Below are 13,846 nucleotides of genomic sequence, written 5' to 3'. Positions count from 1 at the left end.
TAGAATGTGATTAGGTTTATATATGAGTGCTTAATCACCACTTAACCATGCTAATTAACCAAATTGAATGATTAGTGAAATGGTTAATTTTCAAGTAAGGGACAAAATGGTACTTTCACACATAAGCCAATGCCAGCTCATTGACAGCTCACACACTCTCAAAATGACATGTGTGAGCTGTTGCAACTTGTTTCACTCTCATTGGATGCATATTTCAAATTTTCACCATGTAACTGCACTTTGTCCAATTTTGCACTTTCATTCCACAAGCCAATTTCCAAACCATGAAGCCTAGCCATGTAATGATGATTCCAACAAGTTTCAAATACCATTTATGAAGTGTAGCAAAAATCCCCACTCAAAAATTCCAATTATTTCACAAGTTGGACAATTTTGCCCCTGGTCCACTTAACTGTCCAGTTGAAATTTGACTTTTTGCACTGGCCACTTTTGAGAAAATCCAATTATGCACTATGAAAGTACATGTCAAATGGAGTTTGTGCATATAAAGAACTTCCAATTTGGATGCTCCATGTGGAAGTTATGGCCTCTTGATTATGGGTCATTTCTGAAATTCACTGAGCCCTAATTTTCCAACCATGCATTGGATTTTCAAGTTCTTGGACTTTTTGGAAAGGTGAGGTCAAGCTCTTCAACCTTCATGTTGGACAAAATTCCATTTGAAGCTTGTATGATGAAGTTATTTTGAGGGGAAAAAGTTTCCATTTTGGGCAGCTGAAATTACAGGTCACCTGCTATTTTTGGAAACTTTCTATCTGACCTCCAAATCTTCAACCTTGGTCTTTGATATGTCAAATGAGACTCATATGGACATGAATGAGGCTTTTCAAACCATCTCACACCTTCCAATCCATAAAATCAGGCACAGTTGACCACAGTTGACTACAGTTGACTACAGTTGACTTTCTATGGTTTCTGAAGAAATTCAGCTTGACTGTTGAGCTTTGATCATCCAATCTTTGTCCAAATCACTTCACAATGATCCTTAAACCATATGAACTTGATAAATCAACCATAGGGCTTGGTTCCAATGAAAATAGCACATGCCTGCTTGATTGACTGATTCTCCTGATCAATTTGACCTGATCCATCAACTGAGCTTGCACTTGGGCAAATGGACAATGCAATGTTATGCAGTGGACATTATTAATGCTATGACCTAATATGAAATGAATGTACAAAATAATGGGGTGCAAATTTGAGGTGCTACAGCTGCCCCTATTCAATCAACTGGGAACCCGAATGGATGAGAGCCAACGACTGTCAGACCTTCAGGGTAAACAGGGATTGAATACCAAGAACCGTAGAATTTGCACACTGCCGGGAACTTTCTTGTTTTCGTTATTGTTTTTTTTCTTTTTTCGGAGGCACAACCACATCCGGACATATCAACACGATGAGTGGGAATCGGAATCACAACTAGATGCCAGCGGACAACTAGGAAAAGCTCGACGTTTACCAAAACCAACGGAGAGGTAATCAACTCTACTGGGGATAATCAGGAAAGGATACAACCATACGTCAGCGGACGTAATGGGAAAAACTCAACGTTTACCAAGACCAACGGAGAGGTAACCAATCATTAATGAATGAATGGAAAGAGAGATACAACCATACGTCAGCGGACGTAATGGGAAAGACTCAACGTTTACCAAGACCAACGGAGAGGTAACCAGACATCATAGGATGAATGAATGGAAAGAGAGATACAACCATACGTCAGCGGACGTAATGGGAAAGACTCAACGTTTACCAAGACCAACGGAGAGGTAACCAGACATCATAGGATGAATGGGGAGACTCGACCAGACGTCATAGGACGAAAGGGAAACTCAACGTTTATCGACACCAACGGAGAAGGAGAAAACTCAGCCAGACGTCATAGGACGAAAGGGAGACTCAACGTTTATCGACACCAACGGAGAAGGAGAAAACTCAACCAGACGTCATAGGACGAAAGGGAGACTCAACGTTTATCGACACCAACGGAGAAGGAGAAAACTCAGCCAGACGTCATAGGACGAAAGGGAGACTCAACGTTTATCGACACCAACGGAGAAGGAGAAAACTCAGCCAGACGTCATAGGACGAAAGGGAGACTCAACGTTTATCGACACCAACGGAGAAGGAGAAAACTCAACCAGACGTCATAGGACGAAAGGGAGACCACAACCGGACACCAAATAGGACGTCTACTGGGGATTCTGGCTGGGAAATCAACCAGACATTAATGAATGACTGGGAATAGGGTATACAATCAGACGTCATCGGACGAATGAGAAAAACACAACGTTTATCGAAACCAACGGGGAGGTAAATCCACTTGGGGAAGGGTACAACTAGACGTCATAGGACGAATAGGAAAAACTCGACGTTTATCGACACCAACGGAGAGGAGAATCTTCTGGGGACGACCCTGTGGGGAAAGATATCAACTATACGCCAACGGACGCATAGGAAAAACTCGACGTTTATCGACACCAACGGAGATGAGTAACTTCACTAGGGAAGGGACGACGTTACGAACATCGAAAGATGATGTTTACAGACACCAAAGAATACCAGACACTACGCATGACTGAAAATCATCGAAAGATGGTGTTTACCGACACCAAAGAAGACCAGACACTTACGCATGACTGGAAATCACCGAAAGACGGTGTTTACCGACACCAAAGAAATAACACACGCGGGTGCTGACAGGCTACTAAAATTTACCAAATGACAGGGCGAGACTTGACACTTGCAGGGGGTCTCATTGGGGGAGAAACAGGCTTTCCTTTCACCAACGGATGAGGAAATAAACCTCTGTGGGGATTATTAATCCTGAATGCTGTCAGGAGCAACTGTAGCAAACGTGCCGTACAGGTCGAACAAACATCCGCCTCTGCCGGGGATACGGCCTGATTGGGTTTTGAACACATGAATGCATATGTTTGAATTTTTCTATGGCGTAATGCTCCACATTGAATGGAAATGCTACGCGTTTTGAGGATGCAATGATTACTACATGCAAAATGCAAATGCACCCTGGCTACGGAGCCAAAAGATCAGGTACTCCAACTTTGCGGGGAGACCCCTCATCTAGGAATGCTTTGCGGAGAAAGCACCGACTTCTCACTCATGCTGGAGAAACAAAATTGTTGCCGGGAATAGGATAGACTTCGCTGGGAATATCCTTCACAGGATCCAATCCACCCGGGGACTCCGCTTGGGAAACACTCAATACTCCGCTGGGGAAGATAACACCAAGCAACTCTTCGGGGATGACACTCGTTGAGGAGTAACAAGATCACCTTACTGGGGAATGATGTACCACTTTGCTGGGGGAAGACTTAACCAAACCTCAGGTAGGACCACTCTGCTTTGGGGAATATCTTCTTCTCCACTGGGGACGACCCACACAATCCCTAGGTAGACTAAACTCAGCTGGGGGATGCCAATACTGATCTGCCACGGGAACTCAACCAATCCACAAGTAGGATGAACTCTGCTGGAGAAATATTTCTTCGAAACCCGCTCCACTCGGGGAACTTGCTGAAGAACAAACCCACACCACTCTGCTGAGGAGAAACAACTCTGGTGGGGAGAGCAACCATTCTGGTGGGGATGCTAACACAATACGTCATACTGGAGACGAACTCCCACAAACCTACTGGGGAGAAGCATTCACGACCCTGCTGGGGATAACGATATCACAAGCCCAACTGCTAGGGAACAACATTCTCATGACAAACTCCGCTGGGGGAACTCCTGGGGAAACCTCTGCCAGGCACTCAGTGGGGATCCCAGCTGGGGAAACCTGCCAACACAAGCCTGCTAGAGGTAGGCAATCCTTAGACCTGCTGAGGAAAGAAGATACCATCCACAGGCACCTCTGCAGGGGAACACAGCTCTGACAGCTCTCAAACTTGCTCTGAGAAGGTCCTGCTGGGGAGATGATCACAGAAGACGACCTGCAAGACAGCACAACACAATGCCCCAGGGGTACATGGACAAGATATGCTCAAGTGTCCTCAACATTCAAAATGATTCTCAAATGTTTTATCCTCCTGCAAGTTATTGTTAAGCCTTCATGTTTTATTATATGCAATGTTTATCAAAAATTCGGACGTTTTTGCAAACAAAATAGTAAAAATAAAAACAAGAGAGCTATTTATCTGAATAACGACTTTTATTGATTGAAAATGTGCCTGAAAAGGCGAATACATTGGGAAGCAATTCCTAGAAAGAGGTAATTGCGCACAAAAGGAAAATAAACTATCCTAATGGCAATGTGAATACGGCATCCACTATTTCCCAATTCTGTTATAACTCACAGATCATCAGTTCTCCTCCCAACTCCTTGCTTTCTGAGAAGACTGACTGGACCGATCACATCTTTCGAGATGGCAGACGAATGAAGCGCGATGAAGTACAGACAACTCAGACTATAGTTTTCGCTTTAATCCCTCTTTTGGCTGGATCGCCCTTTCGGGTTTTCAATCCACCGGGATACCCATTTTTGCCTAAGTCGCCCTTGCGGGTTTTCGACTTACCAGGTGTACAAATTCTTTTCATTTTATTCCCTAATTTTTGCCCGAACCTTTTCTTTCTGTTTTTTGGTTCGCCGGGATGCCCATTTTTGCCTGGACTCTTTTATTCTTTTTGTCCAGCGGGTCTATTTATGCGAAGTATTTTTTGACTACATCTGAGTTAACAGGGGACGGAAAATCTTCACCATCCATAGTTGTAAGCATCAAGGCTCCACCGGAGAAGACCTTCTTAACAACATATGGACCTTCATAATTAGGAGTCCACTTGCCCCTGTTATCTGTACCGGGAGGAAGGATCCTCTTCAAAACTAGATCACCAGTTTGAAATGTCCGAGGACGCACTTTCTGATCAAAGGCTCGCTTCATCCTTCTCTGATACAACTGCCCATGGCACACAGCTGCTAGCCGTCTCTCTTCAATAAGGCTCAACTCATTAAACCTTGTTCGAATCCACTCGGCTTCGTCCAGCTTGACATCCAACAAAACCCTCAGAGAAGGGATCTCCACTTCAACAGGCAGGACTGCTTCCATACCATACACAAGAGAGTACGGGGTTGCCCCGGTCGACGTACGCACTGAGGTACGGTACCCATGCAAAGCGAAAGGCAGCATCTCGTGCCAATCCTTGTACGTAACGACCATCTTCTGCACAATCTTCTTGATATTCTTGTTAGCCGCCTCTACAGCACCGTTCATCTTTGGCCTGTAGGGAGAAGAATTGTGATGTTCAATCTTGAAATCTCTGCAAAGTTCTTTCATCATCTTGTTATTGAGATTCGAACCATTGTCAGTGATGATTCTCTCAGGAACTCCATAACGACAAATGATTTCTTTCTTGATGAACCGGGCAACCACTTGTTTGGTAACATTAGCGTAGGAAGCTGCTTCCACCCATTTGGTGAAGTAATCAATCGCAACCAGGATGAAGCGATGTCCATTCGAAGCAGTTGGCTCAATCTTCCCAATCATGTCAATGCCCCACATGGCAAACGGCCAAGGCGAGTTCATGACATTCAACGGGCTTGGTGGTACATGCACCTTATCAGCATAGATCTGACACTTATGGCACTTCCGAGCGTATTTGAAACAATCGGATTCCATGGTCATCCAGTAATAACCGGCTCTCAACAATTTCCTTGACATCGCATGACCACCAGCATGGGTACCAAACGGACCCTCGTGCACTTCTTGCATCAACATGTCCGCTTCGTGTCTATCCACGCATCTGAGCAGGACCATGTCAAAGTTTCTCTTATACAGCACATCATCCTGATTCAGATAAAAGCTTCCAGCTAGCCTTCTCAGGGTTTTCTTGTCATTCTTCGATGCACCCTCAGGATACTCCTGAGTTTTGAGGAAGTTCTTGATGTCATAATACCACGGTTTCTCATCAATCGCAACAGACTCGGCTGCAAACACATACGCAGGCCTCTCGAGTCGATTTACTGCAACATGTGGCACATGATTCCACCAATGAACTTTTATCATGGAAGATAAAGTAGCTAAGGCATCAGCCATCTGATTCTCGTCCCTGGGGACATGATACAACTTCACCTTCTTGAAGAACGTCAGTATTCTTCTGGTGTAATCTCTGTAAGGAATCAGATGCGGCTGGTTTGTATTCCAGTCTCCATTGACCTGATTGATCACTAGAGCGGAATCTCCAAAGATGTCAAGCGTTTTGATTCTCAAATCAATGGCTTCCTCTATTCCCATGATACAAGCCTCATACTCAGCTTCATTGTTGGTGACATCAAACGTCAATCTGGCGGAAAAGGGTATATGAGCACCTTTCGGATTGATCAGCACTGCACCAACACCATTACCATTCACATTGACAGCCCCATCAAACATCAAGGTCCACTTGTCGTCAGGATCCGGTCCTTCCTCGACAAGAGGCTCTTCACAATCTTTCCTCTTAAGATACATGATGTCCTCATCAGGGAATTCAAACATCATAGGCTGATAGTCGTCGATCGGTTGTTCGGCGAGATAGTCTGACAATACACTACCTTTGATAGCCTTTTGAGACGTGTACTGAATATCATACTCAGTTAAGATCATCTGCCAACGGGCAACACGTCCAGTGAGAGCTGGCTTCTCAAAGATGTATTTCACTGGATCCATCTTAGAAATCAACAAGGTAGTATGGTTCAACATATACTGCCTCAGTCGGCGAGTAGCCCAGGCCAAAGCACAGCAAGTTTTCTCAAGCTGTGAATATTTGATTTCACAGTCGGTAAACTTTTTGCTAAGGTAGTATATGGCATGCTCTTTTCGACCAGACTCGTCATGCTGTCCCAATACGCACCCCATCGAAGTCTCGGTAACTGACAGGTACATTATCAAAGGTCTCCCAGGAACGGGAGGGATCAGGATTGGAGGTTTCTGTAAATATTCTTTTATCTTGTCAAAAGCTTTCTGACAATCATCATTCCACTTGATCGCCTGATTCTTTCTAAGCAATTTGAATATCGGTTCACACGTGGCAGTTAGGTGAGATACGAACCTTGCAATGTAGTTCAGTCTCCCTAAAATCCACGAACCTGCTTTTCTATTCTCGGTTCAGGCATCTCCTGAATAGCCTTGACTTTTGCTGGATCAACCTCAATCCCTTTCTCACTGACAATGAAGCCTAACAGCTTCCCTGATCTCACCCCAAACGTACACTTGTTCGGATTCAGCCTCAGTTTGAACTTGACCAACCTGTCAAACAACTTCTGTAAATTAACCAGGTGCTCCTCTTCTGTCTGCGACTTCGCAATCATATCATCCACATACACTTCAATCTCTTTGTGCATCATGTCATGAAAGAGAGTCGTCATTGCCCTCTGATAGGTAGCACCGGCATTCTTCAGCCCAAATGGCATCACCTTATAGCAGAACGTGCCCCAAGGTGTAATGAAGGTCGTCTTTTCCATGTCCTCTGGCGCCATCTTGATCTGATTATAGCCCGAGAAACCATCCATGAAAGAGAATACCGAGGATTGAGCCGTGTTATCAACCAATACATCAATGTGAGGTAATGGGAAATCATCTTTCGGACTCGCTCTGTTCAAATCCCGGTAATCGACACACATCCTGACTTTGCCATCCTTCTTCGGCACAGGAACGATGTTGGCAACCCACGGCGGGTAAGTTGTTACTGACAAGAACCCAGCATCGAACTGCTTCTGAACCTCTTCCTTGATCTTTACTGCCATATCAGGACTCGTTCTACGAAGCTTCTGCTTGACCGAAGGACAATCATCCCTGAGAGGTAGTCTATGAACCACGATATCAGTATTCAGCCCAGGCATATCTTGATAAGACCAGGCGAATATCTCCATGTACTCTCTCAGCATCTCAATCAATCTGCTCTTGACCTCTGGTTTCAAAGCAGCCCCAATCTTGACATCCCTTCTGGCGTCCTCAGTACCAAGATTCACAATTTCCAATTCCTCCTGGTGAGGTTGGATGACTCTTTCCTCTTGCTTCAACAATCTAGCCAATTCTTTCGGGAGTTCACTGTCTTCATCACTCTCCTCTTCAGCTTGGTAGATGGGATTGTCGAAATCATACTGAGCCATAACAGATTTGTTCATAGTGGATGCCATAAGATCATTTCTGCATGTTAATGCTTTATTTTAGAAAAAGAGTTCAATGAAGTCACAAAAACAAAAACATTGCCATTTTTTTTTGTTTTTGAAAAGTGAAATAAATAGAAAGACAGGGATCACAAAATTGTTTGCAAAACGTCCTTTATTAATGATAATCATTGAAAACATGAGGCCCTACAATGAACCACTACGCCTTGGGCAGAACGTAGGGTTTTATGCAGAATGAAAAAAAACAAAAGAAAATTACTCTGTATGAAGAGTAACTTGGACTATATCCTCTGCAGTCCAGTTGTTGATCACTTCCCCTGGCGCACTCGGGCGGACCCAGCAGTCGAGATCACAATCACTGTCGACATCTTCCACATCGGTTGCAAAGACGGCACCGTGATTCATCAGCCCCGCGCTGGTGAAGGTACTAGGACCTGCTGCCCCCTGCTCTGCTCATAGAGGCTCATAACCGATGCCAAATTTGTCCTCTTTGATTGGCAAGTCCACCATCTTGCCCCAGCCCTCGGCCTTACCAGAGTCAACAACCTCCTTAGCTTGCTTGTAAGAAGTGATCGAAGCACCTGGCTTCCTCTGCTCAGCATAGGCCACCTTCTCAAGAGCCACCGTCTCAAATGCCTGGCATATAGTCTCGTGGATCTCGCCATCCACCTCGACATATTTGAACGAGGATAAATGACTCACCAAGATGTCCTCTTCACCGCATACGGTCACAATCTGACCATTCCAGACGTATTTGAGTTTCTGATGGAGAGTCGACGAGACTGCCCCTGCTGCATGGATCCATGGACGTCCCAGAAGACAACTGTAAGCTGGCTGGATGTCCATGACATAGAAGACAATGTCAAACTCCTCAGGACCTATCCTTATAGGCAAAGTGATTTCACCAAAGACAGAACGCTTGGATCCATCAAATGCACGAACCACTAGGTCACTCGGCGTCAGCACAACCCCTTCAATCGGTATCTTCTTCAAGATCTGCTTCGGCAGCACGTTCAATGAAGATCCGGTGTCCATCAAGACATGAGATAGTACAGCCCCCTTGCATTCCATGGTGATGTGCAAGGCTTTGTTGTGATTCCGACCTTCGGGTGTCAAATCAAGATCTGTGAACCCCACGCCGTGTCGGGTACTCACATTAGCAATTACACCTTCCAGTTGATTGACCGAAATCTCCTGAGGTACATACACCATATTTAACATCTTCAGCAAGGCGTCTCTATGTGCCTCAGAACACAACAGCAGAGACAGGATAGAAATTTTGGAGGGAGTTTGATTGAGCTGATCTACAATCTTGTAGTCACTCTTTTTAATTATCCTCATAAATTCTTCTACATCTTTTTCAAACGAGCCACCAGGCACATTCGCTTGAGCAGGAACTTCATCAACAGCGGCCTGTTTGCCCTTAGCTTTAGCAGATGCCTCAGCGTTGGCATCTCTCAATTGTTGAGGCGCAAACAGCCGTCCGCTGCGGGTAAAGCCTCCGGGTCCACCCACGTTGTCCACAGCAGGACTCGCAACGACCGGAGCTTTACTAGCAGGTTCATAAATTGTCACGGGCGCTTGATTCGAAGGCTTGACCCTGTTCTCAGCCCTCCGGTTGCTTCGGTAGGCATTATCATACCTCCAAGGCACAGCATTATTATTCTCGGCTCTTCTGACCGGAGCGACGATTGTTGTAGGAGTGTTGGCAGCAACTGGTGCGGATATGGTAACTGGATTACCACTGGTTGTAGGCGCACGCCCTTCAGATGGCTTGAAAAATATAGTGACAGTAGACACTGCCCCATGATCTCTGTTATCAGCCCTACCAAACTGAATACAGCCTCGATCCATCAAACCCTGGATACCAGCCCTCAGTAGTTCACACCCATTCTCTGACTCTGCACAGCCCAAACAAGTTTCAGCACAACCCGGATGAACACCAGCTCTCAGCAAACGGTCTTTGACAACCAACAGAGAAGTCTGAATCTCATCCACACTGATCACCAGATCTTCAGATTCAACCCCTTCAATACAGTTTACCCGGTGAGCGCCATGCGCGGGCATGGGATTGTTAACAACATTCGGCACAGGGGAGAAATTGATCGCCTTAGAATCGATCAGATCTTGGACTTTATGCTGAAAAGCCCGACATTTCTCTATATTATGCCCGGGTGCTCCAGAATGGAAATCGCACCAGACATTTGCATCGTACCCAGGTGGCAAGACAGTTGGTGGAGCCATCGTTCTCAATTCTACGAAACCCAATTTGAGCAACTCAGGTAGAAGCTCAGCATACGACATGGGCAACGGGTCAAACCTTCTATCCGGTTGCAGCCTCTGCCTCGGCTGATAAGGACGTTGCTGCTGTTGTTGTTGTTGTCTTGGTGGTTGCGGAGGTTGACGTTGTTGTGGTGCAGGAATGGTCACTGCAGCAACCTGTCTATACTGATTTCTGTTCTGACCTCGGCGGTGCTGAACAGCATTGGTTTCACCTTCTCTACGGCGAGGTGCCCCAGAGAAAGGTTTCTTTGATGAAGAGGAACCCACATCGTTGATCTTTCCAGCTTTGATCAAACTCTCGGTCCTTTCACCGCAGATCACCACATCAGAGAAGCTTCCGAATGGGCAACTCCCCATTCGGTCCATGAACACTCCCTGAAGTGTGCCAATGAACATATCCGTCAACTCCCTTTCCAGCATAGGGGGTTGGACTCTGGCAGCAAGCTCACGCCACCTCTGGGCGTACTCTTTGAAACTCTCATTATTTTTCTGGCACAGACTCTGCAGCTGAGTCCGGCTCGGTGCCATGTCCATGTTGTGTTTATATTGTCTGAGAAAAGCTTCTCCCAGATCCCTCCAACATCGGATGGCATCTCGTTTCAACTCCATGTACCAATCCAAAGATGCCCCAGATAGGCTATCTTGAAAGAAGTACATCCACATTTTCTCGTCATCTGTATATGCCGAGATCTTCCGATAATAAGCCTGCACGTGGGTGCGAGGGCAAGAAGTACCGTTGTACTTGTCAAAGGTGGGCGCTTTGAATTTGTGGGGAATCCTCAGACCTTCAACCAACCCCATGTTCGTGACATCGAACCCAAGAGAGTTCTGGCATTCCATCGCCCGGATTTTTTCAGCTAGGGCATCGACCTTACGATCCCTATCTTTCATTCTAGCAACATCACCATCATCCTCACTCAGCATTGTGAACATGTCCTCTTGTCTGTCAACAAGAGGAGCTGGATGACGTGCCAGAGCCCTGGTAGCTCTGGCATTGACCTCTGCAGCAAGAGGCTGACCATTGATCCTTATGCCTTGGAGTTCTTCTCCCGTAGCATAGCCATGACCAGGAGCAGCAGCAACATTGACATTAACAGTTTCGAAACCAGGTGGAACAATAGGTGAACCACGGTTAGACGCCTGAATAACCGTTTCCTGTCTCTGAACCAATGCGCGGAGCTCCTCCTGACCTTGAGCAACCCCTTGCATCATAGTCAAAAACTGGGCCATGTTCGCTTTCATCTCAGCTAGTTCAGTCTGAACCTGATCCATACTTCTTCGCTGATTTAGTCTTGTAGGATACCGGTGAGGTCGCTGATCCGCTATCCTGCCTGACACAGGAACCAGAGTGAGAAGTCGGCACAAGAACACCTGTTATGCAAATGTTATGAATATGATGCTAATGCATATGATGCACATGAAATGTTCATCTCTCAGGCATTCAAGGAGCCTGATTCATCTCAAGAAACGACAACCTGCAACAACACCAAGCAACAGGGAGATACAGCATCATCATACAACAGGGTACTGAGTAAAGAGAAACCAAAAATCTCATCTATAAATGAGCAACTGAATCATACAACAAAGATCCAAATATCCAACAAGGTACAACAAAGAATCCCACCCAACAAGCCTGGGGGTGATTCTCAACATAAACATCAGGAAATACAAGCTAAGACAAGTTACTTCCAGGAATGAGCGTCTTCAAGTAGTGACACTGGTCTATCAACAGTTCACACTCTGAACATTCTGGCAAGGGAGTGATCTTCTCCTTCAACTGTCTTCTAAGCTCGACAACCTCTGCCCCAAGTTGGGTCTCTGATGCAAGTCTCTGGTCGACTTCTTTCTTCAACTGGATATCTTTGGCTCCGAGTTGCTTCTCCAAGTCTTTGATCTTCTTCAGATAACCGGCTTCGGATCTCTGCAACCTCAAACACTCTCTGTGCTCTGCATCTAGCAAATTCTCCATCTCTGCATAAGATCTCTTCTTGCTTCTCACCCCACCAACACTTGCACTCTGGGCATCTCTGAGTTGATGAGTCAGACTTAGCCTATCAGCTTTGGCTTGATACAATTCCATCTGGGCATCTTGCTCTTTCTCTTTCAGGCGGCGATTCTCCATCAGAGCTTGCTTATACTGTTCAGCAGACACAGTATCAGCAAGAATCAGGGGTGGTTGCACTTGCAACGGGTTCATCCTGTCATAGGGCAACAGCAAAGTTTCCACTCTCTTCTTCACCCAATCAGTGTAATCAGGCATAGCAATGGCAAACTTCTTCCCTAAAACGGATCCGTCTCTGACACCAATAGACTTCCAAGCTCTCCCAATCTGCTCCAATCTAACAAGGTCAGTATGCTTCTCAAAATACACACTCTCAGCTATTTCAGCTTCAAGTGGCCTTCTACTCATAATGAACCCCAACTGGCGAAGAGAAAGAACTGGGTTGTAATTGATGCAACCCTTGGTCCCCACAAGTGGCACGTTCCGGAATTCTCCACAACTCATAATAACATCCCGCACATCCATCCGGTATGACTGCCATCTGATGTCATATGAAGTGAGAGACATCACCCTCTGAGTCCACCTATAAGTGCTTTGAGCATCAACAAACGGCCCGCTGACTGGTAGGAGAGACATAAACCATCTGAGCAACAGTGGGAGACAACACCTGATGGCCCCACCCTTACCATGTCTACTGTGGATAGCATAGTAAGTGTCAGCTAACAGGGTAGGGACTGGATTCCCTCCACTAAAGATGCAGACTGCAGCATAGTCAACAAAATTTGGCATACTCGGAAACAGAACGATCCCATAGATCATGACAGCGAACTGGGCATGAAAATCTTCCCAATTCCCCTTCTCCGCTTCTCCTCTAGCAACTCTCAGTAGAAACTTCAAAGGTAGACCCACAACATCTCCACTGGTCTTCCAACTGTCACTGATCTCTCGAACACTCAGATGAAGAGCTCTAGCAATAACCCTGAAATCGGCTTCCTTCGGGACGTCCAAGAAAGGAATCTGATGCTGAATCGGGACACCCAACAGGATGGAGTACTCCTCGAGAGTAGGCGCCAACTGATAGTCCTGGAAAGTGAAACATCTAAGCTCTGGGTCATAAAACTGAAGAAGAGTCTGCAACGGCACTGGGTCGACTACCATCTTCAACAGAGTCAACAGATCCCCATACTGGTCAACGAACCCCTTCAGATGATCACTGGTCACAAAACTGCTCAACTCAATCAGAGACGTCAGAGGCTCACGGTGAAAGCTATAGGAACAGGTCTTCCGCTTCGGCTCAGGAACTGTTGCCATCTCTATCAATGAATCAAGCTCTGGAATGTACCTGAGAAATGATATGCATGCAGGGATTAGTTTTTTCTCTTTTTCTTTTTTTCATTTTTTTTCAATTTTTTTTTTTG

The sequence above is a fragment of the Lathyrus oleraceus genome, chromosome 1 (genome assembly GCF_024323335.1).
Source record: "Lathyrus oleraceus cultivar Zhongwan6 chromosome 1, CAAS_Psat_ZW6_1.0, whole genome shotgun sequence".
Lineage (NCBI taxonomy): Eukaryota > Viridiplantae > Streptophyta > Magnoliopsida > Fabales > Fabaceae > Lathyrus > Lathyrus oleraceus.
The sequence above is the reverse complement of the archived record's forward strand: the minus strand, read 5'-3'. Positions refer to the sequence as shown.